Here is a 19312-nt window from a genome sequence, read left to right on the forward strand (position 1 = left end):
GCTCCAAATGCAAGAGCACCCATATTCATAAGAAAAACCCTATGAAAGCTCAAAATGTACATTGCACCCCACATATGATAGTAGGAGACCTCAACACCCCACTCTCATCAATGGACACATCATGGAAACTGAAACTGAACAAGGACACAGTGAAACTAGCAGAAGTCATGACCCAATTGGATTTAATAGAAATCTATAGAACATATCATCCCAAAACAAAAGATTACACCTTCTTCTCAGCACCTCCTGGCACCTTCTCCAAAACTGACCATAAAATAGGTCGCAAAACAAGCCTCAATAGATGTAAGAAGATTGAAATACTCCCATGCATTCTTTCAGATCACCATGGTCTAAGGCTGGCCTTTAATAACAACAAAGACAACACAAAGCCCATATACACATGGAAACTAAACAATGCTCTATTAAAGGATAGCATGGTCAAAGAAGAAACAAAGAAAAAAAATTAAGGATTTTCTAGAATTTAATGAAAATGAAAAAACAACATACCCAAACCTATGGGATACAATGAAAGCAGTACAGAGAGGAAAACTCATAGCTCTGAGTGCTTCCATAAAGAAACTGGAGAAAGCGTACATCAGCAACTTGACAGCACAGTTGAAAGCTCTAGAACAAAAGGAAGCAGATACACCCAAGAGGAGTAGAAGGCAAGAAATAATCAAAATCAGAGCAGAAATTGACCAAATAGAAATAAAAAGAACCATTCAAAGAATCAACAAAACCAAGAGCTGGTTCTTTGAGAAAATTAACAAGATTGAAAAACCCTTAGCCAAACTACCTAGAGGGCAAAGAGAGAGTATACAAATTAACAAAATCAGAAAGGAAAGTGGAGACATAATAACTGAAACTGAGGAAATTCAACAAATCATCAGATCCTACTATAAAAGCCTATACTCAACAAAGCTGGAAAATCTGGAGGAAATGGATGAATTCCTGGACAGATACCAGATACTAAAGTAAAACCAGGACCAGGTAAACCATCTAAATAATCCCATAACACCTAAAGAAATAGAAGCAGTCATCAAAAGCCTCCCAACCAAAAAAGGCCCAGGTCCAGATGGGTTCAGTGCAGAGTTTTATCAGACATTCATTTACAAAATATACCAATACTCTACAAACTATCCCACAAAATAGTCAGATGGAACACTACCTAACTGATTTTCAAGGCCACAATAACCCTCGTTCCTAAACCACACAAAGACCCTACAAGGAAAGAGAGCTTCAGAACAATCTCTCTTATGAACATTGATACAAAAATACTCAACAAAATCCTTGCAAACCAAATCCAAGAACACATCAAAACGATCATTCACCATGATCAAGTAGGCTTCATCCCTGGGATACAGGGATGGTTTAATATACAAAAATCCATCAACATAATCCACCATATAAACAAACTCAAAGAACAAAATCACATGGTCATCTCACTAGATGCTGAGAAAGCATTTGACTAAATTCAACACCCCTTCATGTTAAAAGTCCTGGAAATAACAGTAATCCAAGGCCTATACCTAAACATAATAAAAGCAATATACAGCAAACCAATAGCCAACATCAAACTTGACGGTGGGAAACATAAAGCAATCCCACTACAATCAGGGACTAGACAAGGCTGCCCACTCTCCCCCTGCCAATTCAACATAGTCATGGAAGTCCTGGTAGAAGCAATTAGACAGCAAAAGGAAATCAAAGGGATACAAATTGGAAAGGAAGAAGTATAACATCACTGTTCACATATGACATGATAGTGTAAGTAACTGACCCCAAAAATTCCACCAGAGAACTTCTACAGCTGATAAACAAGTTCAGCAAAATGGCTGGATATAAAATTAACTCAAACAAATCAGTAGCCTTCCTCTACTCAAATGACAAATGTGGAGAAAGAAATTAGGGGAAAGATACCCTTCACAATAGTCACAAACAATATGAAATACCTTTGTGTGACTCTAACTAAGCAAGTGAAGGACCTGTATGACAAGAACTTCAAATCTCTAAAGAAGGAAATTGAGGAAGATCTCAGAAAATTGAAAGATCTCCCATGCTCATGGATTGGAAGGATCAACATTGTGAAAATGGCCATCTTACCAAAAGCAATCTACAGATTCAATGCAATCCCCCATCAAAATTCCAACCCAATTCTTTATAGAGTTGGAAAGAGCAATGTGCAATTTCATCTGGAATAACAAAAGACCTAGAATAGCAAAATCCATCCTCAACAACAAGAAAACATCTGCGGGAATCACTATCCCTGACCTCAAGCTGTATTACAAGGCAATTGTGCTAAAAACTGCATGGTACTAGTACAGAGATAGGCACGTGGATCAATTAAATAGAAGACCCAGAAATGGGCCCTCACATATATGGTCACTTGAGTTTTGACAAAGGAACTGTAATCATTCAATAGAAAAAGGACAGCCTCTTCAACAAATGGTGTTGGTCCAATTGGCACTCAGCACGCAGAAGAATGAAAATAGACCCTTTCTTATCTCCTTATACAAAGATCAAGTGCAAATGGATCAAAGATCTCCACATTAAACCAGGTACACTGAAATTTTTAGAAGAGAATGTAGGGAAAACCTTAGAACACATAGGCACAGCAGAAAATTTCCTGAACAGAACACCAATGGCTAGGGCTCTAAGGTCAAATATCAACAAATGGGAATTAATGAGATTGCAAGGTTTCTGTAAGGCTAAGGACACTGTCAAGAAAACAAACAGCAGCCAACAGAGTGGGAAAAGATCTTTACCAACCCCACATCTGATATCTAAGGTATACAAAGAACTCAAAAAGTGAGATACCAAAGAATCAAACAACCCTATTAAAAATGGGGTACAGAGCTAAACAACAAGTTCTCAGTTGAGGAATATCGAATGGCTGAGAAGCATCTAAGGAAGTGCTCAACATCCTTAGTCATCATGGAAATGCAAATCAAAACAACCCTGAGATTCCACCTCACACCAACCAGAATGGCTAAGTTCAAAAATTCAGATGACAACAGATGCTGGTGAGGATGCGGAGAAAGAGGAACACTTCTCCACTGTTGGTGAGATTGTAAACTGATACAACCACTCTGGAAATCAGTCTGGCAATTCCTCAGAAAATTGGACATAGTACTACCTGAAGACCCAGTTATTCCACTTCTGGGCATATACCCCAGAGAAGCTCCAACATACAACAAAGACACATGCACCACAGTGTTCATTGCAGCTCTATTTATAATAGCCAGAAGCTGGAAAGAACCCAGATGTCCTTCAGTAGATGAATGGATACAAACATTGTGGTATATTTACACAATGGAGTACTACTCAGCTATCAGAAACAATGACTTTATGAAATTCTTAAGAAAATGAATGCATCTAGAGAATATCATCCTGAGTGAGATAACCCAGGCACAAAAGAACAGACATAATATGCAGTCACTGATAATTGGATACTAACCCCAGAAAGCTCTAAACACCACAGAAACAACTCACAGACTATATGAAGTTCAAAAAAAAAAAAAAAAAAAAAAAAAAAAAAAAAAAAAAAAAGAGGCCAAAAAAGAAAAGAAAAGAAAGAAAGAAAAAAAAAAAGAGAAACCATTATGCTTAATCTTTACACACCAAGAAAACTTTGACTATTTCCAGGTTACACCCTGTTTTACATGTACTTTATGCTCATTGTAACTAGTAAGATTTTAATGCATACTATCAAACCTTTAAAAAAATCAAGTGCTGACGAAAATGTATTCGTATACTTTTATGCAAAAATGCTTAAAATCTGTACATTTATCTTTTTTTTTAATAAAATTGTTCAATTTTTAAAAAAAGAGGCTTTGCATGCTTCAAAACTTATATTCCATGACCTCAACTGCTATTATGTGGGCAAGTTCAGGGCAGCCTGCGGAGTGATCACATGATTCAGTCAAACCTAGTAACCAGTAACCAGTCAAGCACCCACGTGAAGAGGGCTACTACCCAAGACTCCTGGTCGCAGGTAAATTAGCAACAGATCACGTGTTACTGAAAGATAACAAGAATGACTAACCCCACCTAGACTAAAAGAACTACCACACTGACCAGTAGCCATTGTTGAAGCCCCTGAAATTTCAGGTGTGTGTTGCTGGGCACATAAAGGGCAATTCAGTAACTGCTAATCTTGTCCAAATAGAGTAATAGAAAATTGGCAAGCAGGCCCCTCCTCTGTTTTCTTTAGAGTTAGAGCTGAAATCTCAACATTTTCATGGTCACTTGTTCCTTTCTTCTTGAAGAGAGCAAGGCAAAATGATTTTACAATCCTCTTTCTCACCTGCTTTGGAACCTCAAAGTCGGTGAAGCCCATTCCTGGAAGTTGGGATGCTCTCTTTGCATGTGCTGTGTTGCTGTCTACAAATCTGTCACCCAGCCAGAATTCCCTATCTTCTCCTCCTATGGGTCCTTGGCTTGGGCTTTGCCTTCCTGGTCCTCTCTACTGAGTCAGCAATCACTGTCTGCTCTGCATGCTCTTCCGCACAGCTGGTCTTGCTAATTTGTAACTTGCTGAGCCAACACACAATTACTTTTCTGAGACAGGCTATAGCCTAGGCTAACCTAAAACTTTCAATCCGGTTGCCTCAACCTCCCCAGCTTCCTTGGTATATCTTAAAATATTTATGTATCTTTCTTTATCTTTCTGTATCTCCCTCCTAATAAGATTGCAAGGCCTTTAAGGATACAGGACAGGTCTTAAAATTTGCTATGCTGCTGGCTTTATAAGGAGTTAACTTGACAATTAGCAAGACTAATAAACTCATTACACCATTCTGTTTCTGTAGGTGGTTGATGTATATATGTGTGAATTTTCTACATGCTGGTTCTTCTGCCCTATTTTGTCCCTTTTTGTTATTTTAAGTGGTCCATGACATTAAGGTTATGCCATTTGTTGCTGTCAAGCTTAATTAAGCCCATTATAATTCATTAACCCCTGTGCTTGCTTTTTAATTAACATTGATTAACACAAACAAGTACAAAATAGGCCATCAGCACTTTCCAGAAGTGCTGATTCTGATTGTATTGGTAATTCAATACAGTGTTGAAGATGGCAGGATAGTAATTTGTACTCTATTACACAAGGAGACAAATGCTGTGTTGTAAAAGGAAGCCAAGACATGAAACACTCCACTTATCCATTTCACCGGATGAGGCCTTTACTCACCAACTCTTGCTATGGTGGCTTAAACCTTGGGTAGGACTGCTAAAGAAACAGTGCCAAGTAACTTGTCTAATTGCATTCCTGGGCGGCAAATAAGGGCGGTGTTTCAGAGCCGACAGATGGGTGGGAGAGGGTCCAGTCAGAGCAAACCAGACCCCCAGGTACACGATAGACAACTAAAGGCTGAAAGTTCATCTTGTAGTTCTGGGATCAAGTCCAGAGTGTGGTTACATGATGAAAACCCCAGAGAAAATGACTCAAAAAAAAAAAAAAAAAGAAAGAAAAAGAAAAAGAAAAGAAAAGAAAAAGAAAAAAAAGAAAAAAATGAAAAAAAAAAAAAACTTAAAGTGAAAAAACAGCCTAGAAAAAAAATTATCCTTGCCTATCTAAAAAACATTTTCATCAAAAAAATTATCCTATGTTCCAGATAGTGTTTGGGGTACTCTTTCTTGTCTTAGTTGGGGTTTCTTTTCTTGCACAAGCATCATGACCAAAAAGCAAGTTGGGGAGGAAAGGGTTTATTCAGCTCACACTTCCACATTGCTGTTTATCACCAAAGGAAGTCAGGACTGGAACTCAAGCAGGTCAGGAAGAAGGAGCTGATGCAGAGGCCATGGAGGGATGTCACTTACTGGCTTGCTTCCCCTGGCTTGCTCAGCCTGCTTTCTTATAGAACCCAGGTCTACCAGCCCAGTGATGGCACCACCCACAATGGACTGGGCCCTCCCACCTTGATCACTAGTTGAGAAAATGCCTTAGAGCTGGATCTCATGGAGGCATTTTCTCAACTGAGGCTCCTTTCTCTATGTTAACTCCAGCTTGTGTCAAGTTGACACAAAACCAGCCAGTACAGTGTATATATCCTTCAGTATCTCTCTAGGGAAGTCAACAATGCTTTCATGTAAAAAGGTCTCCTAGCCAGCAAAGGATAGGCACATCTTTGGATGTTTCCAGGAAGAAATGAACATTGCTCAGAAACTACAACGTTTCTGAACTTAGTTTTGGGAGTAAAGTAAGTCAGGGAGCTTCTTTCTGCCTCACTGCACTCCAGGGAAGTGTTCACAAGAACTGACTCCATCGAAATCAATGGGGCCTGATCAGCTGGCTAGGTAAGGAGGTCATGGGATGCTGTAGCCTGGGGAAGCTTGTAGCACAGGGAAATAAGCTATAGATGCCATTCCTGTTCTGGAAAACAGTGTCCCTGTATAATTCGGGTGCTTCAAGGCATCGTTGAGGATCATTAACGTGCCTTAGACAGCAAGCATCACAGACACCAGTGTGACTCACAAAGTAGAAAACTGCCAGGTGAAAACTATGTGAAAATTTGCCAAAGGCCATTGAGCTTCAGAGTTTTGAATCATGCGTCTTAGCCAGATGTTTGTGTCTGGGAGGCTCAGACATTCTTCAGTGCCTTGTCCTCAGCAGAGATGAGTTGGAGACATTTTCTAGAAACAGAAGAGTAGCTGTCAGAAGCAGAACAGAATAAAGATAGAAGAAAAATAACAAACAACTGCACATTGACACAAAAGATCAGAGTTACATGTGGCATTGGCCACCGTCCCCTTTGGTATAGGGAGAATTCCTCCCTGCCATTACCAAATACCATACTCAGGGTATTTCATGAATCCCAACAGAGTATTGAAGTCATGTGATCCTTTCCCAATGTCTCATTCTCAGTCTCCCTCCCGTGGTTATACATATAAACCATACGAAAACTTTTTTCTTCTTATGTTTAAAGAGGATATAAAATATAGTCAGTGGGGTGCATAAAATACAAATGGATAAATTGTTTCACATTTATGTGAATACTTTTCTTCTATAGAAAAGTCACAACACTATGAAGAATGACAGAAAATGGGAAGGGGGCTAGAAGAATACAGTCTCCATTGTCTTAGTTTCTGCAGAAACCCTCAGCCTCTTCAGCTCATGGAAGACAAGTAGGAACATTCCAAAGACAGAGAAAACATAGTCAACTCCCGAAAAGTAGCAACATCATCATCAGTCTGTGTCACCCAAACAGTTCCCACTGGGCTTCACCTCCCAAGACCTCATGGAACTAAGCACCAGCATAAATCTCTGTGATGCAAACCCTACACAAATCATAGTGATAGCCAGACAAACACCACTCAGAAAAGATTTCAATCATTGCACTACAAATAATATACAAATAACAACAACAACAACAATAACAATAAAGTCCCTTGAGGTATAGGCTTTTAGTTTTAGGCTCTGGTATAGAAGAACTATTCTAAGACAGTTACAGGCATACATTTTAAACTGCACTTCTACAGACTTCGACAAATGCAGATGGTGGCATGGCTCCTCAGGATCAAGCTATATAAAGATACTGTCACCGGCCAAAACCCCCCTAGGCTACTTGTAGAGCCTTCCCTCCACTCCAACTCCCTAGCAATCAACAATCTGTTTTCTGCGTCCCCATGGTTCATTTTCTTCTAGAATAACATGTAAATTGAATCATAGAATGCATGCCTTTTTGGAGTTTGGCTTTGCATAATGCATTTGAAATGTGTCCGTATTGTTGGATGTACCCGTGGCTCCTTCTGCTACTGAATTTAATTATACCACAGTCTGTTTAGTAGCTCACCAGTCAGAGGACATTTGGTTTATTTCCAGTTCTGAGCAATTATGAATAAAGCCATTATAAATGGTCACACACTGGGTTTTGTGTAAGCCTAAAGTATTCATTTCTTTGTCATAAAATCCTAGAAAGTAGCATTTCTCAATCTATGCTAAATGTATGTTTAACTGTTTCTTGTAAGCAAAAATCATTCTCCAGATTAGAGCAGACCATTTTGTATCCCTCTCAACAATGTCTGAGAGTTTTAGATGAAGAACACATGTGGGCACGGGGTTGGGGGGGACACTAATGAGCACACGTGAGCTTACACACTAGCACTTGTGAACATAATTGTGTATTGCAGAACTAGACTTAGACCTAGTGCTTTGCCCACACTAGGTAAGTGCTGTATCACCAAGCTACATCCCTAGCAAATGGATTGTTCAGAGATTTGATATTTGGTCTAGGTGGTCTCAAATTTATCATTTTCCTGCCTAGGCCTCCCCAGTATTGAGGTGATAGGTGTGCACATTCAACTGTGCCACATTCTCGCCAGCATTTGACATGCTAGTTTTTACGAGCCATTTGATTAAATCTATTTATATGAGAGCAACCTGGACCTCATTAATTGGCAGCTTACATTAATGACCGTATCTGGAGCTACTTTTATTCATTCAGCCCAACTTTGATCAGTGTTTATGAACATACCTACAAGTATCAATGCCAATTTTCATAGCACAGTTCCTGCCTGTACCCTTCCCTGAAGGTTCTGCCTAGAGATCATAACTCCTCAGTACCTTTGAGATACTGACAGCAATGAACAGCCTTCCTCTAACCACCATTTGAAGTATATTTTCTGTACTCAGAAAATGAAACATTCTTCCAGCTTCTGTTTTCAAGGATATGCTTAAAAAACCCTCCTAGGAGACAAGAAGAAAAATGGGGTAAATACATCATATATATTAATATATATCTTAAGAGTGGGTGGCTTGTACTGGTTTTCTCTCAGAAAGAACCCATGCCCAGAGAACCTCGTCCTCTTGGATTTGTCACTTAAGTTCCTCCTGGTCTGGTGTCACTTGTCTCTGGAGCTCTTTGCTAACTACTTACCCACATGCTGGTTCCGATGACATGCCCTCAGCAATGACACTGGAGATCTTCTCCTGTCTATCACGCATGCCCCCTCCTTTTAGTCTTCCCTAACCAGGTCTTATCATCTTACCTAGATAAGAAGATGACTCACAGTTGAATTGCATCATTTAAAAAAAATCAGTTTTATTTATTTAAAACAGAGAACACATGCACAGCAGGAAAGAACCCCCTTCCTAGGGTTCTGGAATACCTCAGGATAAGATATACTGTAGATTTACATGTAATGAATGTGTGTATATAATGTACAATCTGGATATTTGTATTTGCTGTACAAGTGACTCTAAGCAGTTATGCTATTTCAGGACTTTATTTTTCATGCAAAATAATTCAATCTCTTACACTAACACACACAAGTAATATACTTCAGTAGATCCAACTCACTTTTTACTAGCTGTATAGTGTTTCAGTGTTGTATTGTATATTGATGTCTTAGTTAAGGTTTTACTGCTGTGAACAGATGCTATGACCAAAGCAACTCTTATAAGGACAACATTTAATTGAGGATGGTTTACGGGTTCAGAGGTTCAGTCCATTATCACCAAGGTAGGAACATGGCAGCATCCAGGCAGGTGTAGGAGATGCTCAGAGTTCTACATCTTCATGTGAAGGCTGCTAGCACAATACTGGCTTCCAGGCAGCTAGGATAAGAGTCTTAAAGTCCTTGCCCACAGTAACACACCTATTCTAGCAACGCTACAACAACAGGGCCACACTTTCTAATAGTACCACTTCCTGGGCCAATACAAACCATCACAATGTACTGAGAATTTATTTTGCCCAAAGCTCCTTCAAAGTGTCTAAAACAATGGCAAGGGACCGAAGCAAGGCAGAACTTTATTTCGTATAAAGAACGACTGAGTTGAATTCAGCAGGATTGTTGTGAATGGCTAAGATCTGAAAGACTGACAATTCTTTATCTCATTGTTCCTCTGTTTGTGGCATATAGATTTCTTTCCCTGTGTTGAATACAACTGTTTAAGTCCCAGGATTAAATTCTGCATTATATCCTAAAGAAAGGTCAACATGTTTCTCAAGAAGGGCTCTTTCTACCTTTTAATTACAACTAGTTACTTTTTGTTGTTGTTGTTCTCATAATTTTTATTAGATACTCTGTATTTACATTTGAGATGTTATCCTTCTCCCTTGCCCTGTTCCCATCCCCCCCCCATTTGTCTTTATGAAGGTGCACTCCCTCCTAATCACCCTCTCCACCCCATTGCCTTGGCATTCCCCTATAATGGGAAAACATACCCTCCCTGGACGAGAAACCTCTTCTCACATTGATGCCAGACACTGGTATCTTCAGCTACATATGCAACTGGATCAAACAGTCTCTCTGTGGACCCAGAGGTTGGTGTTTTAGTCCATGGGAGTTTTGGAGGGTTTGGTTGGTTGATAATGTTGTTCTTCCCATGAGTACAACTAGTTTCTAAAACATACAGGAGGAATTACAATTAGTGAGCCTCTCTCGAAAAATAGGCTTCTATTAAGGGCAGACAGGAGAGTGGTGCTGGGATTAAGCACGTTTATGTCCCAGCATTGTTACCCATCTTTCACTCTGTGCATAACTTGAAAGCAGATTGCCCTCGCTAATATGCTGGCGCACGTTCCATGGGCAGTCCATGGGGTCATGGGATGTGTGGGCTTTAGTTTCCATAGTGATTGTTAGTGGCTACACATTTACAAGGTCCCAAATGGTAACCTGGCCAACATCCTGGTGCGAACCTGTTTTCTAACCCCTCCAAGAATCCTGACTTTATACATCTCAACCTTTACCAGTAATGACAGCAAAATATGACATCCCAAGGTGCCTTGATTGAACTTGTCAAACTCCCTCTCATGTTCAGTGCAACCGAGCACACATTTTCAAATGATTGGATGCCATTTGTATTGCCCTATCTCTAATATTCTACCCTAATCCACCCCTTGATCCTCATATTTCCCCTCTTCCCCACCGACCTTGTCAATTTGAGAAATTAGCATTTTTGGTGTGTACACATTATGATTCTTTTTGTAGTTTTGGGGTTGCTATATTACATTTCCCTACAGCTTCTTTAGACAGGCATAGGTCTCACTGTGTTGAGCAGAGTGGCCTTGTTCTTTCCAGCTGACGGTATACTCCCACCCCAGTGTCCAACGAGTGGGGTCCACCATTTACAATGGAGCTCCAATAGATTTCTTTTAATTTAATTTCTTTAAAAATATTATTCATTTCACATCTTGCTCACTGTCCCCCTCCCGGTCCCCTCACCCTCCCACACACAATTCTTCCCCCATTTCCTTCTCCTTGGATGAATATCTTCTCCACCCTGACACTTATGTCTCTGCAAGGTTAGGCGCCTCCTCTCCAACTAAGGCCAGCTGAGGCAGCTTAGCTAGTAGAACACATCCCACATACAGGCAACTACTTTTAGGATAGCCCCTGTTCAAGTTGTTCAGGACCCACATGATGCCAAGCTGGACATCTGCTACATATGAGTGGGGAGGCCAAGGACCAGCCAGTATATGTTCTTTGGTTGGTGGTTCAGACTATGAGAACCTAAGGGTACAGGTTGGTTGACTCTTTGGCCTTCCCATGGTGTTCCTATTCCCTCCAGAACCCACAATCCTTCCTCCTATTCTTCCATAAGAGTTCCCAAGGCCCATCCACTGTTTGGATGTTGGTATCTGACCCAGCTTCTGGGTGGAGCCTTTAAGAGGACAACATACTCCTGTCTGCAAGCACAACAGAGTCGTATTAATAGTGTTAAAGAATGGTGCTTGTCCATGGGATGGGTTTCAAGTTAGGCTGGTTATTTGTTGGCCATTCCCTCAATCTCTACTCCATCCCCCATCCCTGCATTTCTTGAAGACAGAATAAATTTTGGGTTGGAGTTCTGTGACTGGGTTGGTGTCCCTGTTGCTCCACTGGGATTCCTACCTGGCTACAGGAAATGGCCTCTTCAGGTTCCATGTCCCCAATGCTGTGAATCACAGCTATGGTCGTCCCATTAACTCTTGGGTGCCTCCCTTATCCCAGGTCTCTTGTCTTGTTCTAGAAATGCTCCCTCTGTTCTCACCCGTCTGTTGCATATTTCCATTCATTTTTCTGACCCCAGCCATCTTTCCTGTCCTTCCCCTCACCTGATCCTGAACCCCCCCATTCCCTTCTGCATGGCCCCTCCCTCCCAGTTCCCTTCCTCCATCTGAATGCTTCTATAAGGCAAAGAACACTGTAAGGACAAATCAGCAGGCCACAGATTGGGAAAGCATTTTCACCATCCCTAGATCTGACCAAGGGCTAATATCCAAAATTTACAAAGAACTCAAAATGTTAAATACCAACAACCCAAATAACCCAATTTTAAAATGGGGTGCAGAACTAAACAGAAAATTCTGAACAGAGGAATTTTAAATGGCTGAGAAGCACTTAAATGTTCAAAGTCCTTACTCATTAGGAAAATGCAAATCAAGAAGACATTTTTTTTCATTGCTAGTGGGAGTCCAAACTTGTACAATCACTTTGGAAATCAATTTGGCGATTTCTTAGAAACTGGGAATAATTCTCAGGACTTACCTATCCCACTCTTGGGCATACCCAAAAGATGCTCCAATATTCCACAAAGACAATTGCTCAACTATGTTCATAGAAGCTTTATTCGTAATAGCCAGAAACTGGAAACAATTTAGATGTCCCTCAACTGAAAGATGGATGAAGAAAATGTTGTACATCTACACAATGGAATACTATTTATCTATTAAAAACAAAGACATTGTGAATTTTGCAGGTAAATGAGAATATCATCCTGAGTGATGTAGTCCAGTCCCAAAAGAACATGCATGGTATGTTCTCATAAGTGGATATTAGCCATACAACTCAGGTACCATATTATACTCCACAGACCCAAAGAAGCTAAACAAGAAGGAAGGCCTAAGCGAGGAAGCTTGAATCTCGCTTAGAAGGGAATAAAATAGTCAGATAGTTTTTTTTTTTAATTTAGTTCTTAGTTTAGTTTGGTTAGTGTTTGTTTGTTTAGAAACTTTTATCTTCTTTCTGAGTGATTAAGTACATTTTATTCTGTATCTTCCTTAACTCCTTAGACTTTTCCTTCACTTTTATTTATCCTGGACCCATGGCACCAGTACCATCTCCCATGCACACCATGCGATTTAACATCTTGGCTGCATCTTAGAAAAAAAGGAAGCAATTCTCTCACGTAAGTGAGTACAAGTGGGTGTGCCTTATTCTAAACTCTATTTGATAGATCTTATACTGCTGCTGTCGTTACTCATTGTACTTCATAGCTACTGACTGCAGTGCAGTCCATCTGCCAAGGGGATTAAAGCAACCAGACCTGTCTGACTGTAGCCTAGACATAGAACCATGAGATGCTCAACAGGGGGACACAGGTAACATTAGGAGATTGGTGTAGGCTGAGTTCTCATTATAACTATTGAAGAGTGTTTTTAAAGGGGCAACTACATGACGATGAGATTAGAAGAGTGGGCTCTAATTCCACTTGACTGATATCCTTGTAAGAGAAAGTTGAAAGAAACACAATTGGAAGGACTATGAAAAGACCAACATCTGCAGGCAAAGAAGGAATCAGTTGCAAGTCCTTCCTTGACAGTCTTAGTCTTGTATTCTAGACCACCATCTTAGGCCATGCTTCCTGAACTGCTGCTTTGGTGAACTGCTTGCAACTGGTGTGCTAGAAGCATTCACACACGTAAAAATCTGTAGGTAGACTTCCAAATCTATAGGTCAGACCCTAACTAATCATATCATATAATGCTATTGGAGGCCATTGATAATGCAAATAGGGGTTATGTAGTTGATACGGTCTTCAGGATCATGCAGATTGAAGCAAGAGAGCTGAGCCTTTATCTACTCAATGTATTGTCTCCAAGAGGTTGGCTGAAACCAAGAAGAGGAATCTCTGTGTAAGTAAGGGCAATTGCTGAGAGGGTGTTGACTGAGGGACAACAGTAGCCGTGCTCTTGTCAATAATCTGCAGAAACATCTCTTCAAACGATATGACCCAGAGTGACAAAGAAGTTTGGCAAACATGGGACAGTTGATCATTTCTCTTAGTAGCAAGCACTGACACCAGCCACCTCCAAGCCTTATTGTGCCACTGCCTTCGGGATTTGAACTTCTAGGAGACAGCTGCTCAACCTGGCCTTGGTCAGCTCCTTGCCCTTTGGATGAAGTCCCTGCAAGGTTATGCAATATGGTATAGGGCTGTTCTGAAAGAGATGCCATCCTAAGAAATGAAATAAATACTGGGCTGCCAAAAGTAACATGTCCATGGAGCCCTCTGAGTTGGACTCTCAGTTAACATATGAAGCAAGTAGACTGAACTCATAGAACTTGATTTACAACAGCTTCTTGGAAGCTGTTGAGGACAGACATCCTCCCACACCCCAGTCACAGTCTGCTTTGGATTTTTCACTCCATTTCACTGATAAGACTAAAAACAGAAAGGTCACCAGTACCACTCTTTATGAGTAAAATGCCCTGTAGAAATATAGAAATAGCAGGGTTTTGTTGAGGCCTATAAAGGGAAAGATACTTGCCATTGGTCAAAAGAATGGAATCTGAGATCTGTCTCTGATTCCTGATGGAGACATGACTTTCTGATCTTCAGAGATTAGAATATCATCTACTACAGTCTCCTCCTTCAAGGGTTAACCCAGCTGGCTGTCAACCACAGGGCCAAGAGATCACTCCACCAGGAAGCTGATTCACCTGAAGACTTGCTAAGGTGATGGGAGGAATAATTACCCTCTTGATGAGATAATGTACTTATGCTTCCAGAGACTCCTCTCTGGAGCCATCTGCTTACAGAGCCTCTGCTCTGCTGCTCTGCTGAGTCCTGCCTGTCTTTCTGAGTCTAACTCAAAAATGTACAACTATTCCTTTTTTTTTCCTTGCATTTCCTTCTAAGATTCTGACCAAAAGCCCAAGTAAGCATGCTTTTCCCCAGCACTCTGAGTTTTCTCACTCTGTCTCTGAAACCTGCCTTCCTTCTACCAGGGAGCTGCTTGTGAGCCTCTAATTCCTTGGACCCTAACTCAAAACCAGAATGCATATTGCTCTTCGTCTTCTCAGTCTCTGTTCTCCCTGGGACCACTGAGATTTACAGCTTGACTACACACTTAGTTTTCTTTCAGATGCAATAAAATTGTCTTCAAGCTACCTTTCAGTCCGTAACTAAATTATTTTCCCACAGTGACCAACATCCCATAAAGGAAAACTCTGATTTCTCTAGTCATACTATTTCATAAGATTTTTTTTTCAAGATTATGTACACATTTCTTGGGTGTTTGTGCATTGTGTATGTGTGTGTGCATGTACGTGTGTATGTGTGTGTGTCTAAAGACAAATTACACACATATTCATGTGCATAGCTTGTATAAATGTATATATATACTGCTTAAATAATGCAAAATGCCATTTGTTGGATTTGGGTGAACAATCCCTACAAATTCAGCAAATTATTATTTTTTTAAAAATTCCCTCTCTCTTCCCCCCCTCTGTCTCTCCCTCCCCCCCCCCGTGTGTGTGTGTGTGTGTGTGTGTGTGTGTGTGTTTATATACATACACCATGGCACGTAGTTGTTGATGTTCAGGAAACAACTTCCAGGAGTTTGTCCTCGCCCTTTCCCTGGTTGAAGCAAGGTCTCTTTTGTTCTGCAGCTATTCTGGCTGTGACTTTCTGGCTTATTTTACTGTTATTCCCTTTGTTCCTCTCTCCACAGGAATGCTAGGAATCCAGATGCAGGTCACCATTTCCAGCTTTTCACTTGGGCTCCAGGGACTGAACTTGGGTTGTCTGTGCACCTAGAGGTTTTACCCACAGAAACCTTTCACTGGCTTCTATTTTCCATTACCTGCTCTGCTTTCTTGTTCTTCCTTGAGAGAAGGAAGAATGTTCTGTGTCTTTCTGGGTGTTCCTGATTATCCTTAATCTTGCTTTTTAGAGATTATGGTCAACTTTACAAATAGAACTTCTGGCCAAGGTATGTCTAAGAGGTAAACATGTGTGAATTCCTAGATTCAAATCCCAGAAATCAAGTGAATAGAAAAAGAGGGGAAGACATGATATTCCACATATGGGAAGTGGAGTATGTTTGACAAAAGGACAGTTCGCCCATGACACCTGCTCACTGAGCCTATACAAGCAAATTTTCTCAGGGTTTTTCAGTGTCCAACATTGTGACAACACAACAGCCAGATATCTAGGTGGCAAGACTCTGTACCTTACCTAACAAAGTCAGTCACTAATGAAGTTTCAGGAGAATGCTGACAATACATAAAGACTTTATCATGCACCCATGCAGAACCAGAAAGAAAACAGGAGGGGAAAGAGAGGGTGGTGGAATTTCCCCCTATACATCTACTTCCAGCAACTAAGTATCAACTTCCCTCCCACCCATGGCCTCCAGGATGAATGGAGAAAGTGGAAGCATCTCAGCTTGCAAATGTTCCCTGTCCAAGGTCACACAGACAGTGGATACATACATTTCCTGAAATGAACGCCATCATGGAGGCCTTCCTGAAGCTGCCAGAGCATATGAGCCACTTGCTGATAGAGTGGGGGTAATGGCACTGCCAAGTGATTGAAAGGAGTTACAATGTGATTTCCTATTTGGTTCAGACAAAATAAAACCATTATCTGTGCTTCATCTATTTTTTTTAAGGAGATTGTTTCCTGAGCTCCTTGGAGCTTGCAGCCTGTTGCAGCACCAAGAATAATATTATCCTGTCACTGTTATGGGTCTGTTCATCACCAGCCCCACTTCCCATCTCCTTGAACTCTTTCCAGAGAAAATGACTTTCCTGGGTCTACCTTATCTCTGGGTATGTTGCCTTCCCCAAAAGAAGTTGCTACAGTTATCCATTCTGAGAGAGAGAGAGAGAGAGAGAGAGAGAGAGAGAGAGAGAGAGAGAGAGAGAGAGGGAGGGAGGGAGGGGGGAGGGGGAGAGGAGGGGGAGGGGGAGAGGGAGAGAGAGAGAGAGAGAGAGAGAGAAGAGGGGAGGGGAGGGGAGGTAGAGAGACAGAGAGACAGAGAGACAGAGAGGGGGGAGGGGAGGGGAGGGGAGGGGAGGAGAGGGGAGGAGAGGGGAAGAGAGGAGAGAGAGCAAGAGCTATCAGGCACTGAGGGATTTACAGGCAGCTGCCACCTGTACAAACCAAAGGCTCATCATTAATCGTAGGTCAGGAAAAATGAGAAATGAGAAAGATCTGTGGATGCAGTAGAAATGATTGTTTGCTTGATGAATTATGAACATCCCTAATGTGAAACAAATTAGGGTCCCTTGGCATCTTTCTTATCTGTCACTGAGGTTGGCCTGTGATCATGAGCTTACACAGACAAACCAGAGAGAAGCCACTGACCAAGATCTCTGTTCTCCTTCTGACATCTTTACCCCTATGCACTCACAGAGTCATGCCAGCCCCATTTCCCTAAATAGCTTTTGATATTCAGGTGTCATATTGCTGTAGCTATTATTTTGTTCCTTCCTTTCTCCTCCTTCCTTCTCCTTTCCTCTCTCTGTCCTTCCCCTCTTCTTTCTCTCTATCTCTGTATGTCTCTTTCTGTGTGTCTCTCTGTCTCTGTCTCTGTCTCTCTCTGTCTCTGTTTCTCTCTTTTGTTCTGTTACATTCCATGAGCATGTAACAAGCTTTAATCTTGGCCTCCTGCACATCCATCAGACAACCCTCCAGCCTCATGGAGTTAAAATATTGTTATTTTTTTAACAGGTGGGAACAAACATATATAATTATTAACTTGTCCTTAACATATTTTACTTATGGTAAAAAAAAATGATATTTAAGCATTTAAAGCACAGAGTTTGGCGACTTTAAATGGCCCACGCTATTTTTCATCCCTACTACCTGCCTCTTGAACTCTTTCTTTTGAAACTGCTAGTCTATACCCCACATGCTTATCCCCTCTGCCAAAACCACGGACCCATTTGCTGCCTCTGTCAGCCAAGCTACCCTGTTACTCATTCAAGAGGAATCCTGTAGTTTATTGTTTGGTTGGTTTTCTGTTTATCTCCCCAAGCCTAACGTCTTCAAGCTTTTCATAGCGAAGCATATGTTAGAACCTTATTCTTTTTAAAGGTTGTCTCGATGTTTTCTTATGTGTGTACACTACACTATGTGTACACATCTGCATTGTATACTATGAATCACGCTGGTAAATTGTCTTGTGCACTTTGCTGTTCTTGAGGCTGGCTCTGAGAACAAAAGGATAAGCCCCCTTGTCTCAGATGCTATTTCAAATGTCTTCTTTCAAATCTCCTTGTTCTCAGTCAGGCTGGACCTTGGACCAATGGGGAGAAGGAGACCAGAGGCTAAGTGTGTTGAAAGCATCACGGCAGAGGGCTAGAGAGATGGCTCAGAGCACTCAAGCTCAGTTCTTAGCTCCCATGTGGTGATTCACGACCATTCCCAATGCCAGTTCCAAGGGATCTGATGTTCCCTTCTGACCTCAAGGGGCACCAAGCTCACAACTGCTGGTCATCCAAACATGCAAGCAATACACTCACATACAAAATAAATAGATCTAATTAAATTTATTTTAAATAAAATAAATCTTTAGAAAACAAAAACAAAAATCCTTTCCAGTCTCGAGAATAACTACTAGGTAAATTTCTTCCCACAAAAGTTACTACTATGTATCTGAATGACATAAACCTGCCCTGGGTGAGAACAAGATGTCAGCTGATCATCCATGGTGAGAACTTCTTTCTCTTCAGGACCTCTAGCCTAACTGTTGTAGCCAAGCCTCCCAGGTTGGTTTCTATCTGAGGCTATAAATGTCCAATTTAGTGATGTTTCACTGTCTCCCTTCTGCTTGCTGTTTGTTGATCTGACCACGCCAGCTCAGTCAGCCAAAGGGTTCTCCAGGGAAGGGAGCACGTAGTAAAAAGAAAAAGACAATTAGACAACACTGTAGCATGACCCCAGGTTCTGAGGCTGAATCGTGTTTACTTTTTCACAATCTGCTTTTACTTCATTTTCAGTATATGCAACTAGTAAGGTCAGTTCTAGGTCAAGGAACAAAATAGGCAATAAACAAAGTCCCTAATCACAATTTATAGGGGTTTATCAGGATGTCCAAGATAAAAAGGAAGCCACACATTCCTTAGCTGAGTTTACCTTAAGCTTTGTACTAGCCCAAATGTAAATCTTCTTATCTAAGCCTACTTCCCTGTCCTAGTCCAAAGTCAAATTCCTGCCTGATCCTACTTCTGTGTCCTGGCTCAATGTAAACTTCTTGCCAAGTTTCTAGAAGTGGCCCCATAAGCTCTCACACTCATCTGAGGGGAAATGCTCTGCTCTGTCCAAGATTCCCAATCAGGAACTCCAGCTAGCCACTTTGAGCCATTGCTTCTG

This window comes from Micromys minutus, assembly GCF_963924665.1.
Source record: "Micromys minutus genome assembly, chromosome: 17".
NCBI lineage: Eukaryota > Metazoa > Chordata > Mammalia > Rodentia > Muridae > Micromys > Micromys minutus.